The sequence below is a fragment of the Vicia villosa genome, unplaced genomic scaffold (genome assembly GCF_029867415.1).
Source record: "Vicia villosa cultivar HV-30 ecotype Madison, WI unplaced genomic scaffold, Vvil1.0 ctg.002529F_1_1, whole genome shotgun sequence".
Classification (NCBI taxonomy): domain Eukaryota; kingdom Viridiplantae; phylum Streptophyta; class Magnoliopsida; order Fabales; family Fabaceae; genus Vicia; species Vicia villosa.
Genome location: NW_026705958.1, coordinates 201,488 through 222,582, shown reverse-complemented (window position 1 = coordinate 222,582; position 21,095 = coordinate 201,488). Strand labels below are relative to the sequence as shown.

Genomic DNA, 21,095 nt, shown 5'->3' with positions numbered 1-21,095 from the left:
GATGTGTCCTATTATTTGGATTCTAAGGTTCTTACCAAGATGTTTCACCGGGAATAATTCATCTTGGGGGTTTGAACTACAGATCTCTAATTAGGAAAGAGCCTTCACCGGGAAGACATTCTCAATCCTAGGCCATATTCCTATAATATATATATATATATGGTTTAACTGTCCTAGGGTTTATACTCAAACGTAGTTCTAAACTAATATATGCACAGTTTATATTTGACAGTAATTTAAATAAAGACTGTAAATTGAAAGCTTGTAAAGCCTAACCTGGATGGAGTGGAGGCCATTGAAGAAGTATGTACAGAGCCTCAACAGTAATTTTTGTTGTTTTGTTGATAACAGTTGAATATATATATATGATAAACAGTTAATGGTTTTTGAAAACAGAAGAAGTGAAGATGGACAAAGGTCACATAGGTATCTGAAGAGTTTCACCGGGAATAATGCCCTTCAAATACCAGAAGAATGTTTTGAAAACAGAAAGAAGATTTTGAAAATACAGTTTTGAAAACAAGCTAAGAAGAGAAGGTTTTTTGGGACTTACACTCTATTAGAGGCCCAGTACTTTACAGTACTGGTGTAAAAGCAATTTGAAAATGATTTTGAATGATACAAGGTTTTGTTGTTTGAAAACCTTAATCATTTGATTTATTCGGAGATTGAAAACAATTTTGAGAATTGACAAAAGTCAACTTAACTAAGATAAAAATAAAGATTTTTTTACTTAATTAATACCTAAACAATTAGGGTTTTATCATAAAATTATTTACAAAGTGATTAGGTTAAAATAAAGTGATAATATATATTTAAAGTATTTAAGAAAACACTTAAAAACATACTATTTTAAACCTAATTAAAATTCATGAAATAAATAATATTTTTATGATTTTTTTGACTATTCACAAAATAGATATATTAAATAATAGGTGTATGAAAAATGAAGTGAAAATGATTTAATTTGATGAGTTAAATAATTATGTGAAGTTGTGAAGAAATTTAGTGTGAAAAGTGATAAAAAAAAATGGTTTTGTCACCTAGAGGGGTTGAACTCACGCCCTCCAAGTCATTGGCCAAAACACCCACCATCTGGGCTACGCGCGTAGTTTGTTTAAGATGCACATCCAACTTATTATATTTTCAAACAAGTGGCAAAACATTGAAAAATAAATGAAGCAAAAAAGTCTGGGGCGAGGGGGATTCGAACCCCAGACTTTGAGCATGAGGAGACTAAGAGCGCATGTGTGGCCACTGGGGCAAGTTATTCAGTCGTTTATAAAACGCCTATCACTCAAAATAAAATAAACTTTGCCCTGAGATTTCAAAAATGGCGCGCTTCACCATCTTCGTCTTCAACCTCAAGCTCTCCATTTTTGAATTTCTGAACTTACTCGTTTCTCAACCAAACGTGATGATGTAAAGATGAATTTCACTCCAAATTTCCTCACGAATCTAAATATGTAACTAATATTTATTTATATTAACTACATCTAACTAATTTACCAGAAATTGTGAAGAACCCTAAAATTTCAAAATCAAATTAAATGACTATACTGAAAGATAAATGAATGATGATAGAGGGTTTTCAATCCTCTGATGATGCTGAACAAGATAGAATCGAGCTATTTCACAAAGAGTGCTTGAATTAAAGAGGTGAGGTTCAGAAACTTACCTCTGAAAATGGAGGTCGTGTGGATGATAGAGAGCACCTGGGCTTGAATGAATGATCTCAATAGTTTCCCTGAGACTCAATGATGCTAACTGGATGCTTATTGGAGCTTGAATCCTCCTGAATTGCTCTATGGACCTCCCTCGATTTCAGCTTCAAGTGAACATGGAGGTTGTTGAATTTGGAGTTACAGATGAGTTGCAGCCATCTGGTTAGCTTCACTATGACCTGAGGAGTGTGCCTGGATAATTGGCTTGGCTTGAAACCTCCTGAATTACTCTATGGACCTCCAACTGCAAGTGCTCCAAATGAGAGGTGGAGATGATGATTCTCCACGCCCAGCAGTGTTCTAGAGGTTTGGATCACCTCCAAATGCCTCCCTCAATGTGTTTGAATACTTATTTTCAAAGAGAGAGCTTTGGTTTGAAGAATCCGAGTCTTCTTGCCAAAGGACCTTTGAAAAAACTAAGTATGAAGAAAGAAAAGAGAAAGCAAGAATTCTGTTGCTTTGGTGTGTTTTTTGAATGAGAATGAGGCCTCTATTTATAGGCAATTGGTTCAGTACTGAGTGAGAGTGTGAGCTTGCTTAATGGGAGAGTTTTGGTTTCTTAGCCATGAAGAAATTCAAGGAATCTCCAAAATGCAATGATGCATTTTCGGGCTAGCTTCCCCTATCCATTGATTCCATCTGATCTTAGGGGACATTTCAGATGCAAAGTGAGCTCCAATTGGTTGATGAGAAGATTCCTTGGGTGATTCATCAATTTGCCATAAATTCACAAAAGTAATCATTACATAATCACATGTTCTTGTTTTTAGAATCTTCTTCAATTCTTATGGCATGGTGAAAATGAATGCATGGCATGGTTTCAGACATGTTATGGGTCGTGTAGCATCCATTAGTGAAGCAAAATGCACAAACTTGCAAAGTTCCAATTTGCACATGACCTATAATTTTACTTCATGAGGCCAACTTTGAACAAGCATAACTCCTAGCTCAAATTGAATTTGGAGAAGGTTGAACACAATTTGGAAAGCCCTAAACATCTACTTCAAATCATTAGTTTATGTCTTCTTCAGAATCATTTGGGAAATTTGTGAAAAATGAGCCCAAAGTTGGATGAAAACTAGGTTAAAACACTTAGAAAAATTTCTAAGTGTTTATGACCTAAACTCCAAAATTTCCAAAACTTCATAAATGGTTGATCTTTTGAAAAAAGTTCCTTTGTAAGATGTTGTTTTATTTTGCAAGATCTACAACTTTCATGTTGGAAGTTTTTTGAGTTGTGTAGGTGAAATTTTGAGTTCCCATAATGCCCTCAAAAACCCTAATTCCCGACTTTTTGTTCCTTGATGAATTTCTTTGAATTTCTTTGGTCAAATGACTTTGACATCCATATATTGATGATATTGATCTTTGAAAGTCATTATTTGACCAAAAACCTTAAAAGTCAATGATGATCCTTCACAGTTGACTTTTTCCTGACAAAGTGAATTTTTGGGCTTTTGTGTAGAAACAAGATCTTCTCCTCAAATGAATGATGTAAATGGATTATATTGAGGTAGTAGAGATTTTTGAATCATGTCTTGAGTTTTGGATTCATGCCCTGATTAAAAGTCCACTATCTTGGTGAATTAGGTCAAAACCCTAATTTGTCGACCATATGAAAATAATGATTGTAGACTTTGAATTGAAGTGTGATGTCCAGTAGACCTTGTAGTATGAGACATTTGAAGATGATTGATGTCTTTGAATGGTCCCCTGGGGTTTTTTAGGGTTTCCCAAAGGTGATCCCTGATTTTAGTCCTTGATAGGCTCCAAACCCTAGTCTGTTGATCTGAGTAATCCTGTACTTAGATGACTGGGTGTCTTAATCAATCATAGGTGTAATAATGAGGCTTTTGAGTCTCATGATTGTGTTAGAGACTAATCCCTCTATTGATTGATCCTTTGCCTGAGTTTTCTTGTCTTTGAACACCCTCGATTGAATGTCAGGCTGTTCTGGGTACTTGCTTTGACTTGATGAAAATCCTGAAGATATGTCATCTCAGGGGGGTCAAAAATTAGGGTATGACAACTGGTCTGAAGCAACATGCTCACCTTCAAAGATGTCAATCCTAATGTTTAAGTTAATCCACTGCCCAACCATGAGACTGTCAATGCAATCCAGACTCAAGCCGGTTATGAATACCTACATGATGTTTGTGAATCAACTCAATCCTTGGTGAATATGCATGATGTCTTGTGTGAACTTCACTACTTTCCTCTGCATGACTATAATGCTTGTCCAATATGTTCCATCACCTTTCGTGGGTGTACTCTCATAGTTGAAGACCTTCAGAAACTACTATACCGAGGAATTATCAGTATATCAAGAAAGAAAAGGGATGAAGAAATTCACTCTGTCAACATGGTACATGGCTGTCCTGGCCAATATCAAGTCTATAACATACACCTGTTGAGATGTGACATAGTACAAATGCATGCTACCTTATGGGTGATGGGAGGATTAACTCGACACAATTATGGCTCTTGCCAACTCTGCTGCAGAGATACCCGCGGATGTGCTCTGGTGAAAGCAGGAATTCAAAGTCTCATGGATCGAGGACTTATCCAGATTCTCCGAGATAGAGATGAGAACAATGACAACATGATTGGGGAATGCTCCATAGTAAAGTATGTGCCCGATTTTCGTACTGTACGCATATCCTTAAGAATGATACACGAAGTGTGGGTCCAAAACGGATTGATTGACTTCAGCCATGATAGTTGTCCCGCTTGTGAAGGAAGCACACAAGGTTGTGCTAATCTACAAGAAGACATTTTGACTCTGATGGGTTTAGGTTTTTTATACGAAGAAATCAAAGGAAGAAAAGGACATAATTACATTGAAGAAGAAATGACCTATGAGCCACTTGACAGTATGATGCAAGAAGTTCCTCAAAGGATTCCGAAGCACAACCGTGACCTGTAAATATCAATAAAGTATGAAGATAACATTTAGGCAGATGTACTAGTAGACGCTGGTTCATCTCTGAACATTATGCCGTGGAGCACCTTGGAAAGTTTATCCTATCAAGGGGAACCTTTTAGACCAAATGGGGTTAGCATACTGACTTTTGAAGGGTTCTCACGTACTGTGATTAGAGAGATTGATCTTCATATCCGCATCAGACCTCATGATTTTGATATCACCTTTCAAGTGATGGAAATTTATCCTGCCTACAGCCGTTTGTTGGGAAGACCTTGGATTCACAATGCTAAAGTTGTCCGTTCCTCTTTTCACAAGATGTTGAAATACCCTCTGAAGGAAAAATTAATAACTATTTATGGAGAACATAACATGTTTGTTTGTCAACTATCCTCTGTTCATAACTTTGAAGAAATTGCGGTTAAGTTTCAAGCTTTAGGAGTTGTTAATCCTGAATACGGGAAGAAAGCTGGTGCGTCTATTTCATCCGAAAAGATGCCCAACAAGTGGTTGCCCAAGGATCATACGAAGGCTGGGGGAAAGTTATTGAACTTCCCACCAACAAGAACAAAAGTGGTCTTTGATTCACATCTGTGGACCTCAGTTTTTTTTCGGGCCATACCTCTGTTCGGGAGAGATACGTGAACTGACTCTTTTTTATCGCTTATGCTTTCGCATTTTTGAAAATTCACAGAGTCGCCACCGACCTTTTATTTTATCCAATTAAGGAAAGGTTTATAAAAGAAACAGAAAAAAGACCTTTAAGAAATTCTGGGTAAGGGGGTAAGTTATAAAAAGGGAAGTTGTTAGCACCCTTTGTATCCATGGTTATCCATGGGCTCTTAAGTTTGCTTAGCTCACTTGTTTTTCGATCATTTTTCAATTGTTTTAAAATGCTCATATGTGGTTTCAAATACCTTTGTAAATTGAATTTTTGTAATGATCCGTGTGCGGATGTATACAAAATGCTTGTTTATCTTTCGAAAGATTTTTGAAAAGAACGCTAACTTTGTAATGATCCGTGTTTGGATGTATACAAATTATTGTCTTTTTTGGAAAGTTGTGTTTTGAAATGAAGAACCCTAAAATGGTAGTTTCGTGTATACGTGTTCAAACTTCAATTAAGTTTCCAGAAATGATCTACACATCAAACCAAACTCAAATATATGTCTACATCTTGCTAAGCATGCGTGTATGATCAAATACGAGTTGATTTAGATTCGAACAAATTATGACCTGTATAGCTCGATTTAGTGAGCTTCAAGACTTGCAATTGATTGGGATACGTTTATTGATGTTCAAGGAGTGTATTTGAGTGTTTAATTTGAACTGAAACTAGTTAGAAACTAAAATTCGAATTTTGAATTTCTTTCAAAAAGTTCCAAGTGGTTACAAGTGTGTTATGAGCAAGGCTTTGTTTCTGAACTTGTCTCTTTCATTACTGAAGTATGCTAGCCTATTTATAAGCATTGAAGTGCTTAAAATCTAAGCTAGAAAGCATTAAGTGCTTTTGCTAGAATCTTGACTTTTTCCACATATGTAGCTTGGCATTTAAGCCACTATGGCTTGATTTTCTTCTCTCCCTCTTCTGTACTTTGCCTTGAGACAGAATTGAATGAGTCATATGGATTAGTCATGCTTGGAATTCAAGCTATCCATTATCCTTTCATTTTTCCTTTTAATTTAATCTTAAAATAAGAAAAAATCAAGCAAAAATGGATGAAAAATGTTATGGGCTTAGTCTTGGTCGTGGGAGGCCCATAATATTATGGAAATGATGTTTGAACCATGAAAACTTGGCCCCTTTTGGAAAAAATGCATTTTTGAGCAATGTTGGTTTTATGCATTTTCCAAAATTTAGCCAACTTCAACAAGGTGTAAATCCCTCAATTTTTGTCATATGAAGGAGATCTTGCACTTTTTGGAAACCTCAAAGAGTCCTCTAACCAATTCCTTTGGTCTCATGTCAAAATGATTTTTGATGCTCCTTGTGTGTCCTTTTGAAAAAAGTGTCTTTTTGTTGACTTTGAAAATGACCTGTAATGTCTTTGGTCATATTTTTCAAATGGTGAATGCAATGACCATGGGATCAATTGCATTTGAAAGATAATTGATTTTCCTTCAAAATGAACTTTGGTTTGAATTTTTTGGATGAAGGATGAGAGAGTTATGACCAGTCAAAGTTGAGTTGACTTTTCAGGCAAAAACCCTAATTTTGAATCTTAGGGTTTTGTTGATTTTTGATCTTTCCTTGATGAATTATGATAATTCAATGATCAAATGATGAATCCTTTGACAAAATATGGACTTTGACAAAAAAATTCATTTTTGACTGTCTGTTGACTTTTTTGGTCAAACGGGTCGTCTGTTGACTGTTTGAGCTGCTGACGGTGCGTCTGAGTGAATTGAAGTTTGAAAATTTGTATGATGGTACTTTGAGATATATGGATGTGTATGAAATCCATTTGAGCTCTCAAAAACTTGTTTCTCCTGTAAAAACAAGAAAACCCTAGTCAGGGACTGTTTGTGTAGGAGACAGTTAAACGTACCTGATTTTTGTGCAGTGTTGAGTCTCTGCTAATCGCGTGATATTCAGAAGACTTCTAGAACAAAAATCTTGGAATTTTGAATTGTGAAAGATTGATTTGATTGATGGTACAAAACACTGAGAATTGTACTGCCAGCAGTTTGGCTGTCAACTGACTGTTCAGGTATTGACGTAGCAGTTAGAGTGAAAAATCAACAGTCAAAGTTAATTTTCTTTTTTGTTGTTTTTGTTTTTGTTTTATGTGAAAAATGAAAGTTTATTTACATGACTTGTTAGAAAAACACAGACATAATAAATAACTAATATTTACTGTATGCGGGCAAAATTACCGATAATAACCCTGAAAATCATTTAATGCACAGAAAAATGAATATTTGACTGGCAGAAAACACATAAAATATTATCTGAGTAATTAAGCAATATTATGACAAATAGTACAACATTTAATACTGACAGTACAAATATTACATACTATATTGAACAGTACGGACAAATGGTACATTTAAGAAATAAGAAATACGGCAAATTTTAAAAATGACGATTGATAACTGTCATACCCCAATTTTTGACCCTAAGATCATACATCATCTCATATCAATCATCAATCAAGAGTTTCATCTTAAAGCTCTGCTCTCGGTGTTATGCTCACTTCATCTGCAAGGGAATCATCGAGCACCAATGTTTTAGTCTTGTATATATTGTTTTACTAACCAAAATACCAAAAATATTGCCTTGTGCTTTTGTATGTTTGTGTTTTGTAGGTACCAAGTCAAAGTATCCTTCAAAAAGGGCATTTTTCAACATTTTCACTATGCAAATCGATTTGCATAAGGTGTAAATCGATTTACATAACTGTTTTTTCCCCAGATTTTGCCTTTTTCAGCTATGTAAATAGATTTGCATAAAGTGTAAATCGATTGCACCAGTACGAATTTGGAAAAATGAAGGCAAATTTCAGCTTTTGAAAGTGTTGACATCATTTGCAAGCATGGGAAGCATGACTTAGCTCTTACATTGGATTTCCTACATCATTTTATCATGAACCCTCATGTGATGGCATCAAGGCCATTGGATCTCATTTTTGGCTCCAAATCACTTTTCCAAACCTAATTCTATTTTCCAATCCTAACTCCAAGCCACAAAATTTCCCAAGCCTAAGTGCTATAAATTGAGGCACTCCCCTCTTCATTTTTCAAGCTTTGATAGCCAAAAAACTTATTGCAAATTCATTCCTTGAAGCTTTGATAGCCAAAAAACTTATTGCAAATTCATTTCTTGAAGCTTTGATAGCCAAGAAACTTATTGCAAATTCTCTCCTCACCTCTTCCAAACCCCTCACTCAGAGCTCTTTTTCTTCCACACAAATTAGTGAGTCACATCTTGAACCTCACTAATTTAGAGCTAAACCTCAACATAAACACTAGTTTCTTCATCAATTGTGAGAGATCAAGGCTTGTGGTTGTGTGTTCTTGAAGAAGATTCAAAGTTTGTGAAGATTTGGTAAAATTCTAGATCCTTTACATGATCCAAGATGTGATCCATTATTGTTTATGCTTGATGCACCTTTGGTGCTATATTGATGAGATTTGCTTGCTTAATTGATACATTTTCGTGCACAAATTGATCCAAGATCACAAGGTGTTTGGTTTTATGTTTAAACAAGTTTTCTTCTCTGTATTTGCTGTTTTTTTTGAAAACTGTGTTGTGCAAATCGATTTACATCTTGTGCAAATCGATTTACACAACTGAAAACTGCGCAGATTTTGAAAACAGAGTTATGTAAATCGATTTACACTCTGTGCAAATCGATTTACACTGGGCAGAATGCTTATTTTTGTGGTTTTTTGACTTGTTTTTGGTTCTAACTCATCTTCTACTCCATTCTTTTGATATTTTCTTTGAATCACAAGTTAGAGGCCTAATTTCTCTCTAATTTCAATGGACTTAGGGCGTTGATAGGATGAGAATCCAAATCCGCAATATTAAGTGATTGAAATTATGGATGAAAGGAGCTTTTAATGTGGTTCCATCTTTTACTTCTTTTTATTTTGATCGATGAAAGTCTTAATGCCTTGAGAATTCTTATGGATTCTTGGTGAAGACTAGATCACTCACCATTTTTTCTTTTCGTGCGGTATTGCTTTCGGAAAACGATCTACATATCGTTCTTCTAGCATGCATTAGCACATAAAGTTTTGACCGGCCTCGTTGTAGGGTGATTTCTACATAAATCACTTGGCGATCTGCTTAACATAGCGCAATATTTCGTGTCCCGAATAAAAAAGATCAAATATGGAAGAGAATTGTATGCGGTTGATTTAAGACTTGTGGAGGTTTTTATCGTGTAGTCGCTATGATTTTATCAAGCTTCTGATAAACCCCATTGAATTTAAATCCGAGTACATCATTCACTCACCATCGATCTCCTACTAACTTTGATAACATACTTGACAAGTTTCAAGATGGTTATCTTTAACATTTAACAACTAACTTTAATTTCCGCACCTTTACTATACCGCTCTTTATATTACCGCTCTTTATATTTCTCGCTTTATCGCTTTACTTTATCATTTCATCATATTTACTTTCCGCCATTTTCCCTTTGTCCACTTGGACATATGTTTATGCTTCCGTTATTTTTCTTTGTCCACTTGGACCATAATCTACTTTTCTTGCTAAAACACTAATAAATAACCAAAATCTAAAAAATACATAAGGCTCTCTTTGGACTATCGGTTACTATCCTTAGCATCTTGGAGATTCGGACTTATGGACCTAGTACCTCTGGACTCATTCTATTACTCCCCTGTGATTATTCTGTCTGTCTGGCATTGTACTGTTGTATGTTTTTGTGTGCAGGTATTTCCTTTGAAGCCCTTGATGGTTAATTCCAAGGCATTGATATAAGGATTTTACCCGAAAACAGCCGTTACTCTGCCCGATTTTCGTCAGAACCTTAATGTGCTTAATGCAAAGTGGTGCTAAGACAATAAGTTCATCTGGATCCCCAAGTGTTAATGTGTTGGTATTGATAAATCCATAGGATGGGAAAACTACCTTGACTCTTAATGTCAAGTGTTGGCTTCTTATTTGGTTAGACCGTTTCTTTCCTTAGCATTTATTTTATGCACTAGGTTAGCCTCTTCATCTCCTCCAACTTCTTAAATTTTCAAAATCTTCTCCCTTTTTCCAAAATGTTCTTATGTTTGCAAACCTTTTCGAAAACCTTTTCTTAAAAATATCTTTGGCCCTTAGTGGCTTTTATTCAAAAGTTTAGACACCGTTAATTGTCGAAACGAGTGGTTATACCCCACGATTTTGAAATTGATTGATAATAACGAGATCTTTTCCGCGTGAGAGAGCTAGTGGCATACTCGTTGATTTTATCCGAGTTGGAGCCCTTCTTTCATTTGCGATGCAAAGAACTTGTTTGTTCTCATGCTCAAGATCAATGGTTGAGTATTTCTCTCTAACGACAACAAAGTGTTTATTCGTTTTTAAAACGTTTTTCCCAAAAGCGGAACTACATTAGCTCTGACTTCTCCATTGCACCGAGGAGGTATGTAGGCCCAAAGCTTAACGCTTTGCCGAGCTTATTTTAAAAATAAAACAAACTCTTTTTTAGCACACACACAACACATATTTTCAAAAAGGTTCCTGTGGAGTACCACAGATATGAGGGGTGCTTAAAACCTTCCCCTCATATAATCAACACCCGTACCCAAGATCTCTTCTTTTTGTTTTAAAAACAAACTTTGGTTTTTTTCGTTCTTTTCCCTTTTCCTTTGGAAATAATAAAAGCGCGGTGGCGACTTTCACTGAAATATTGATTCGAGTCAATCCCATGGCTTCGATGTCAGATTTTCCCCGCTACAGAAAAATGGCGACTTCACTGGGGACCCAATTTTAAGTGTGTTAAGCCTATTTTTGTTTGTCTGTGTGTTTTTATCTGTATATATTGTTGTGTGCTTTGTTTGTTATTTTCTTTTTTTCTTTTTGGTGCTCAATGGTTCCTCTGTGATGAGATAAAGTTCTAACCCGAACTTTGGTGAGTAACTTGAGATAGGAGGTGGTAAGACCAATAGTCGCATGTCAGGAGCAATCCTTATCATGAGCGTCATATGGTGGAACCCCAATCAGTGGAGGCCTCATGGAAGGTAGTAGAGGTTGTTACGAATCATCGTGATAACGCTATTACTTTCAATAGTGAGTGTCCGTAGAAGCTGAATGGCATAGAACCTTTTTAACCTATCTAAGCCTTTTAGGATGTAGTGCAGAAACAAGATCAAGTACCAATTTGAGCTTGTTGTCATGCGATACTACGCTCAGAAGAGGTCTTTTTAGGCATATTATTGGCGCCCATGAGCAATTGTGCGAGCCGGTGGTATCCGATAGAAGATTGAAAACTCTGGGAACCTTTGTAGAACCCGTTCGGCAGGTACAAAATTCCCTAGTACATACCTTTGTGGGTGGTTCTTAACCTTGACTCCATGCTCGTGATGATGAACCTTTGAACCCTGTTTGTGCGACCATGTGTGATCTTGATTGTGATTGATGCATAAACCATGCATCCATGCATTCATTTGATTTCCAAGGAACTCATAGGTATTTCTTTGTAAACATCATAAGTTTCATCAAACTCAATGGATCTTGGGTGTCGATAGGGTGAAAACCTTAATCCACCAAAATGGATGATTGATCTTGATGATAACTTGATCAAAGCTTTGATCCAATATAGGATTTACTTCCTTCATGTTTTGATGTTTACAAATTAATAACTTGAATTCCTTGAAAATCAAATAAATAAAAAGTGACAACAACTATTGCATCATTTGCATACATACATCCAGGTTGTCCAGAAAACTTATCCTTGTCTGTCTTCATCTTCAGAGTTGTCTGTATATTGTCAAGCTGATTCCTCCACACAAGTACGGAACTAGAGCCAACGTCAGATTGAGAATGGAATACCAAGAGCAACACAATGCAGAGGTCAGAATGGAAATTGATGAGTTGAAGTCAGGCATGACCAAGTTAACTGAAATGCTGCAAGTTTTGATTGCTAGAGGAGAACCACCTCAGAAGACTGTCATTGTTGAAGTCTCAAGTGCTGATGTTGACCCTCAACCTACTTAACAACCACCTTCTACATGGCCTGAGTTTGGCTTGCCACATGGTTACACTCCTCCCTATGAGAAGACTCCTGGTATTGGTCAATCTTCACAACTTGTGATTGGTCAAGCTCCAAATCCAGTTTTTCATGCTCCTGTCTTCACCGAATCTCAGCCTATTGTGCACACTGTTGCTCAGCCCACTTATGTGAATCCTCTATTTGAATATCAAGCTGCTCGTTCCCAGAATGGAAGTCAAGGAGATGCTGGAGATATTGAAGATGTCAAAGAGCAATATCAGACTTTAGAAAAGCGCCTGAGAGCCATGGAAAGAAATGATTACTTTGGGGTTGCTGCTGAGAATATGTGTCTGGTTTCCAACTTTGTCATGCCTGCAAAATTCAAGACTCCTGAGTTTGAGAAGTATAAGGGGAACACTTGCCCAAGAAGCCATTTGACCATGTACTATCGCAAAATGGCTGCTTATACCCAGAAAGATAAATTGCTTATCCATTGCTTTCAGGATAGTTTGAGTGGAGCTTCACTGAAATGGTATATGGGGCTTGAGAGTAATCACATTCATTGCTTCCAAGATCTGACCGATGCATTCATGAAACAATACAAGTATAATCTGGATATGGCACCTGACCGTCGTCAACTTCAGAACATGGCTCAGAAGGAAAAGGAATCTTTCAAAGAATATGCTCAACGTTGGAGAGAATTGGCTTCCCAAGTTGAACCACCATTAGCTGAGAAAGAATTGACTGGAATGTTCATGGATACTCTCTCCCCTTTCTACTGGGAAAAAATGATTGGAAGTGTGTCCTCAAATTTCACAGATTTGGTTACTATTGGCCAGAGACTTGAAGAGGGGATCAAGAAAGGGAAAGTTGCTAATGTTGCTGAATCTTCTGGTGGATCAAAGAAACCTTATGGAAACTTCCACAAGAAGAAGGAGAATGAGACTAATGTTGTGTCAGATGACAGAAGGGGATCTCGTCGTAGACCTCAAAATGGTGATCAACCTTATGTAGCTGTTGTTGCTCCTGTGCAAGTTCAAGCTGTTAAACGGAATCAGATTCGTAATAGGGTCGACTTTGATCCTATCCCCATGACTTATACGGAACTGTATCCTGCTTTGGTCCAGCAAGGGTTGATTACAACAAGAGCTATGCCGCCTCCTCGAAATCCTCTCCCTGATGGTTTCAGATCTGATCTTCATTGTCCTTTCCATCAAGGTGCAGCAGGCCATGATTTAGAAAGATTTTTCCCTCTGAAGGAAAGAGTTCAAGAGTTGGTGAGATCAAAGTTGCTCACTTTCAAGGATATGGGTCCTAATGTTGTCACTAATCCTTTGCCAGATCAGAGTGGCTGAAGACAAGTCAAAGCCCAATTTTCCTAAAGCCAAGTGTTTCAGACAAGATAGCTCATCTTTGTTGCTGATTAGTCACTAGGCCTTGTTTCTGTACTGTTTGTTTTTCCTTTATTGTGCTGTTTACTTTTAGACTTTGTTTGTTTTTGAATGGTGATTTTAATGAAATGAGCATTGCATATTTTGAATTCATTCACATCTGCTATGTTTATGTTTATGCCTTCTTTTACAAAACTTTTTCTTCCATTTGCTTTCTCTATCAAACTTGTGTTTTATGCAAAGATTGGAGGGAGGATGATGACAACGAAATACCCAAGTTGTTGAACTGTATGCTTTCGAATAAAACTTTGCTGATGATGTACAGGCATTGTTTCAATTCCCAAACACTGGAGAAATAAGGAAGTTAATCCCTTGTCAACCCCTCTGAGCCTTCGAAGTAGGAGTTTCTTTCTGTACGAAAAAACCCACATTTTAAACCTGGGGCAGGGTAGTTCTCAGTTAATTTGACTGTGCATTCTATTTTAAGAGAATCATTCAGTACACCTTTCCACAAAGGTTTCGATCACAAGCTTTCCTCCGTGTACATCAAAGAAATGTTGGAGATGTCAATCAAAAGCCAAAGATGGTTCATCTTAATCATTAAGCAAGGCAGTCACTATCTTTCAAAAAAAAAATGTGTATCAAAAAATGTATACAAAGAAAAGCCTGCTAAGTCAAAACCAAAAACGACTTAGGCAAAAATAAAGGCATCCCGCTGACTGTAAGTTCAAAAATAAACAGTTCAGGCAAAAGTTAGGGATATATAAAAAGAAAAGATGAAAAAAGAGAAGTCAATAAATTCCTGAACAACACAATGTTGTGATTACGAAAAGGAAGAAGTGACTGCCATCTCAAAAGTTCTCTTTTCTTGTGAACTATCATCATTATCAAAGGTGCAAATCCAAAAGTCTCTTGGAACCTGAATGCATAAGTTGAATTAACTGAGCTTAGGACTGAAGATCATCACGAAGATGGGGTGGGTACAATCAAATTTTGAGCCTTATATCCTTTGTTTCTGAAACCGTGAACCTGGCCACGTTACAACCTATGAAAGACCTAATTGAAGCAAGGTTTGTTTGAAAGCATACTACAACAAGGTTGCGTAAGCTGACTCCCATGAGATTTTTCCAATCATTTGTTTTAATGCCTTTGCTTTATCTTTCACTTTGAATGTCATAACCTCTATGTTTTGACCAGTGATTCCATTTGCCTTACATCAATGACATCATTCCAAAAATGATTTTGATTTCAAAAATATTCTTTGAGCATTGCATTAAAATTACCATTCTTGAATGAACATTTTATTTGCAAGTAAGCACTCACCTTTCAGGAAGTTCAAACAGTCGAGAAACTTGATCAGTGATCCTATCAGGGGCACGTTACTTCAAGATCCTGTTGTTCAGATGTTCAGTCAAGATTTGTTGATCAGAATATCCTTTCAAGACTTATACTGGGGAAAGCCATCCCAACAAACATTTTAAGAATTGAAGCCATGATCAGTTCATCCCCAATACATTTCAACTGAAGCCATGATCAGTTAACTTGCAACAATTAATGAATTAGGGGCAATCTTCTTCAGCAATCCCCAAGCAGTTCATCAGTCCTTCTCAAAGGATCACCAGTCTGATACAGTTACTAATGTGACAAGAAGTATGTCCAAGCATCTTCTTCGTAAGCAGAATTGGCAGAGTTCCCGTGTTGAGGAATCGAGTTCCTATCGTGCCAGACAAAAGAGTCTCCCTCAGTTATAACAAACAATTGCACTGCATTGATCATATATCATGCATAGAAAAATTCAACATCATGCATTGAAACAAATTTCATACTCATTTGCATTCTTTCGAGGTTCCGTTGCTATCAACATCTTCACCTTGAGATCAAAGTCCAACTTACTTAGCGCCTATCCAAAAAAAAGATACTTGTTTGTCTTGTCTGTCTAGTGTTGTTCCTAGATGTATCTTTTCTTCTTTCAGTGTCATTCCTAAAAGATTTCAATCATGTTTTATCTTGGTTCCCTTCAATCATGTTTTATCTTGATTGTCTCTGATCATGCTTTATCCCGATCGCCACCATGTTTTATCTTGGTTCCCTTCAATCATGTTTTATCTTGATTGTCTCTGATCATGCTTTATCACGATCACCGCCACCATGTTTTATCTTGGTTCCCTTTAATCATGTTTTATCTTGATTGTCTCTAATCATGCTTGTAGCGGGGAAAATCTGAGATCAAAGCCATAAATTGACTTGATTCGATATTTCAGTGAAAGTCGCCACCGCGCTTTATTGTTTCCAAAGGAAATGGGAAAAGAACGAAAAAACCCAAAGTTTGTTTTTAAAACAAAAAGAGATCTTAGGAACGGGTGTTGATTATACAAGGGGAAGGTTTTAAGCACCCCTCATATCTGTGGTACTCCACAGGAACCTTTTTGAAAATCTGTGTTTATAAAAAGATGTTGTGTGCGAAAAGAAAAGGGTTTGTTTGATTTTTAAAATAAGCTCGGCAAGACATTAAGTCTTGTGCCTACATACCTCCTCGGTGCAATGGAGAAGTCAGAGCTAATGTAGTTCCGCTTTTAAAAGGGAAAAAAAACGTTTTAAAAGGAATAAGCACATTTACCATCGTCGAGGCGAATACTCAGCCATTGATTTTAAACATGAGAACGAACGAATTCTTTGCGTCACTAATGAGAGAAGGGCGCCAACTCGGATAAAAATCGACAAGTATGCCACTAGCTCTCTCACGTGGAAAAGATTTCGTCGTGTCAATCAATATTAAAATCGTGGGGCATCGCAACTAATGACAATGATTAATTGTGCTTACTTTTTGAAAGAAAATGCCAACAGAGGCTAAATATAGTTTTTAAAGAAGATTTTAAAAAGGATTTCAAACATAAGAAGTTTTTTAGAAAAAGAGAGGAGACTTTGAAAATTTAAGAAGTGGGAGGAGATGAAGAGGCTATCCTAGTGCGAGAAAATAAAAGTTTAGGGAAAAACGATCTGACCAAAATAAGAAGTCGACACTTGACACATTGAGTCAAGGAAGAATTCCCATCCTTTGGACTACCCACACAAAACCAAAATTACCACTTAGGGACCAAAATGAACTTGCAAATCTTCGAAGAATCACATAAGTTTCTGACAGAAATCGGACAGAGTAACGGTTGCAAATGGGCGAAATCCTTATCTTAGTGCTTTGGAATTAACCTTCAAAGACTTTTCGAGGAGATACCTACACACATCACAACAGCAATCCAACCAGACAAAATAACAAGCAAGATAACAGTCAAATAATGATACACAGTCCATTGGTCCTTAAGTGTTTTTTAGGTTTCATCTTGTTTATTAATGTTTTAGCATAAAAGTAAAGTATAGTCCAAGTGGACAAAAGAAAAATAGCGGAGAATAAATATGACGTCCAAATGGACAAAATAAAAATAGCAGAAAGTAAATATGATGATATGATGAGTATAAGAGCGGTAAATATAAAGGACAATACAATAAAAATGCGGAAATTAAAATTAGTCGTTAGTTGTTAAAGATAACCATCTTGAAACTTGTCAAGTATGTTATCAAAGTTAGTAAATAAAGATTAATAATGGAGGAAGGATGAATTCGGATTTAAATCAACCACATACAACTTCCTTTTCATTTTTAATCTTTTATCGATTCGGGACAAAGAAAAAAGAAGGATAGATGAAGAAGACAGAACAAAAATAAAATAAGAAACTAATATATAAAAAGAAAACACAAGGTAAAAAACAAAAAAAATAATAAGACATATAATGATAATGGAGGAAGGATGAATTCGGACTCAAGTCAACCACATACGACTTCCTCTCATTTTGCTCTTTTATCGATTCGGGACAAAGAAAGAAAATGAAAGATAGATGAAGAAAAAGAGCAAAAATAACATAATAAGCTAATAATAAAAACAAGGTATAAAATAGTAAGACATATTTTTTGTGAATCTTTTCATAATTTTTAGACTAAAAACAGAATTAATATAAAATTTCTAAAGTTAGAAACTAATTAAAATGAAAATAGCAATATAAAATAAAGCAGAATAAATTCCAGCCATCTGATCTAGTCAACTTCAACACAGCATTGACATCGGAAGGTCCAGATCAAAGTACATAATTAGTACAGTAGGCAGAAAAATAGAGAATCACAATTCTGATCATCTTCTCAGGTGAGGACAAGTGGCTCCGATGGCCACTTGTCACCCACACACTGTCCGGCTCGAATCACTATGAGATAAGGAAGAGAAAGAAGAAAAAAAATGCTGATATGATGATGTGAATTAATTTGAAAACATCTTTCTTCAATTTGTTCCTTCACGTGAACAAAGTCACTAACATCACCATCATTATCATTATTATCCTTGGAAAACAAAAAGAGATATATCTCTTTCTCTTTCTAATAATATATAGCCACCATCACTTTCTGTCAGAAAAAAATTATTAAAGGAAAAGGAAAGAAAAACCAAAAGATCTCATTTAAAGTTGATAGCATATTTCCTTCATTTAATAGCTCACTTTCTCTTTCATTATTATGAAGCAAAAAATAAGCTGAAACAAAAATCTAACAAGGTGGACCTCCATGAACTCATCGACGGAGCAAATGAAGACCACGGTGGATCACATGAATAAAATGGCGGAGCTCAAGAACTCACGGCGGCTCGCATAAAGCTCATGGCGGCCGGAGCTTCTCCGGCGCGGTGGCCGGAGTTAAAAATATCCGGAATCAAATTTTTTTTACATCATTAGATTCGTTTCCTTCTCCTTATTTCAAATATCAACTCAAAAATTTCAGAAAATAACCGAAAGAAACAAGATCTACAAAAGAAGTTTGAATGTTCTAAATTCAAAATGTAGCACAATCAGTGCAAGAGTCACGAAAGTAAAGAGGAATTCGGGTTCAGAAGATGGAAGGCAACCTTTTAGTGTCAAGAACTGAAAGAACGGCGGAGGTTAAGAGCTCCGGCGCGGTGGTTCAGTGTTTTCCGGCGAGGGATTTTGAAGTTCTGGCGAGGTTTTTTGAGCTCAGGTGATTTTTTTTTGTATTTGTTCTGATTTGTCAGTCTGAAAAGGTCTGAGCCAAAAGTCCCTTGTGTCAGTCTCAATCAATGCTTTTATAGAGTCAGAATTCTTGGGTTTATGCTGAGTTTCCTCTTCTGGGTTTTTTTGATTTGAAATCGGTTCCTCTTATCTTGCTAAGGCCCATACGAAAATCTCTTCTTCAATCCCCAGTTTTTTATTTGCAATGTTTTTTTTTTGCAGTTTCTGAAAAGAGCATTGGGCTCAAGTTGTGACAAACTTGGATCGGGAAGTTGTGGAAGTCCAATTTGGCTCTGCAACCTAAATCCGAAAATCATCAAGTTATTCCAATTTTATTTTTTTGCACTCGTGTTGCTTGGATGCTGGATGGGCCTGGATTTGTACTTTGGTGTATGAATGATTTTTGTTGAAATTATTAATTCTTCATTTTTCTCATTTTTTCATATGATGATGAGATGTGAATTTTTCTTGAAGGAGGAGGTGAACCCGATGCCAAACCATGAAGCTTAGAAGAAAATGGTAGACTTGTGAAGTTGTAAACCAAGAGTTTTGCCATGAATTTGTTCTTTGAATCTTAGACCATAGGAAATCTCAAATTATGCTTCTTGTAGGATAAGAAACTTTGTAATTTGGTATAGGAACCTTGAATCCATCTTGTATTTTTGAAGCTTTAACTTGAAGAAAATTGGATTCTTTGAATGGAATGAGGACTCTTGTTTTGAACCTTGTAATCCTTGAAGTATTTTGGAGTTGAAACTTGTATGTTGAAAGACATTGAATCGAAACCCTTACATTTTGAATGTAAACTTTGAATTCAAATCATGAATTAGATTGGTAGAGTTTCCTTACAATCTTCAAAGTATGGTAAAGAATATTGACCTCGCTTCAAGCAACAAAATAAATCTCTTTCCGTTTGATTTTGAATTTGTGAATCTCATTGAAAGAATATGAATGTCTTTAAATTTTCAAGCGACTTATGATTGAAGAAATCCATTCCAAACAACCCACTTTGCATACCTTTCTCAAACCTCAATTAGAAACATCACCTGAACTTCTTGATCCTCTAACTCCATCTGATAAAGAAACAAAAGTAAACAAGACATATTTTTTTCGAATTTTGATTAATGGTTAGTGAAACATAATAGAAATAAATAATAAAGAACGAACAAATAGGTGCTTGGTGATTCCCCTGAAGGTGAGCTAGAAAAGAAATAGGCACTAGAGAACCTCATAAATGATCTTGATGTGATTTAAGCAGAGCCTGAGATGCGGGATCTTAGGGTCAAAAATTGGGGTATGACAGATGCCCCTATTTAAGTTTCTTCTATCCGGAGATATGAAGATTGAAATCTTCGTCTCGACGCGATTGAAGAGACTTAAATACAGAATACACAATTTTGACCCTAAGATGCCATGCAATGCTTATGATTATGAATGTAATGCACATGACTTCCATGAGAGGGAAACAAGACACCACTAGGGAAAGAAAACAGATTCCGCTGGGGGAACGAGACTTTGCTGGGAAAAGAAATTTCACTGGGGAAAATATTTCACACCAGGAGGTTAAAGCATCATCTTCCACTAGAGATGAAAGAATACACCAACTTTTACTGAAGGTGAACTACCGACTTTTACTGAAGGTAGGAAAGAATTTCAACATCCACTTTTTACTGGAAGATGTGGATACAAAAGAAAACACCGACTTTTACTGAAGGTGGACTACCAGCTTTTACTGAAGGTAGGAAGAGAAGACACCAACTCTTTACTGAAGGTGGACTACCAGCTTTTACTGAAGGTAGGAAGAGAAGACACCAACTCTTTACTGAAGGTGGACTATCAGCTTTTACTGAAGGTAGAAAAAGATCTTGACATCGACTTTTACTGGAAGATGTAGATACAAAGGCTTCTCTGAACACCAGCTTTTACTGAAGGTGCAGGAATAGCATCATCTGAATACCGACTTTTACTGAAGGTACAGGAATTTTCATCTGAACATCAACTTTTACTGGAAGATGCAGGGAACTTCTTCTGAACATCAACGTTTACTGAAGATGCAGGAATAACATCACCTGAATACCGACTTTTACTGAAGGTACAGGAATTTTCATCTGAACATCAACTTTTACTGGAAGATGCAGGGATAGCATCACCTGAATACCGACTTTTACTGAAGGTACAGGAATTTTCATCTGAACATCAACTTTTACTGGAAGATGCAGGGAACTTCTTCTGAACATCAACGTTTACTGAAGATGCAGGAATAGCATCACCTGAATACCGACTTTTACTGAAGGTACAGGAATTTTCATCTGAACATCAACTTT

The 21,095-nt window shown here is 36.3% G+C and overlaps 1 long non-coding RNA gene across 2 annotated transcripts; it reads left to right on the top strand.

The window, feature by feature from the left end:
• Positions 1-18,143: 18,143 nt before the first annotated feature.
• LOC131639085 (uncharacterized) lies at positions 18,144-19,556 on the top strand. Of its 2 annotated transcripts, XR_009294863.1 has the most exons (3): positions 18,144-18,760; positions 18,994-19,161; positions 19,246-19,556. It is a non-coding gene; the product is annotated as an uncharacterized LOC131639085 (long non-coding RNA). The 2 variants fall into 2 exon arrangements; XR_009294862.1 differs by having other exon boundaries at positions 18,994-19,556.
• Positions 19,557-21,095: the final 1,539 nt, after the last annotated feature.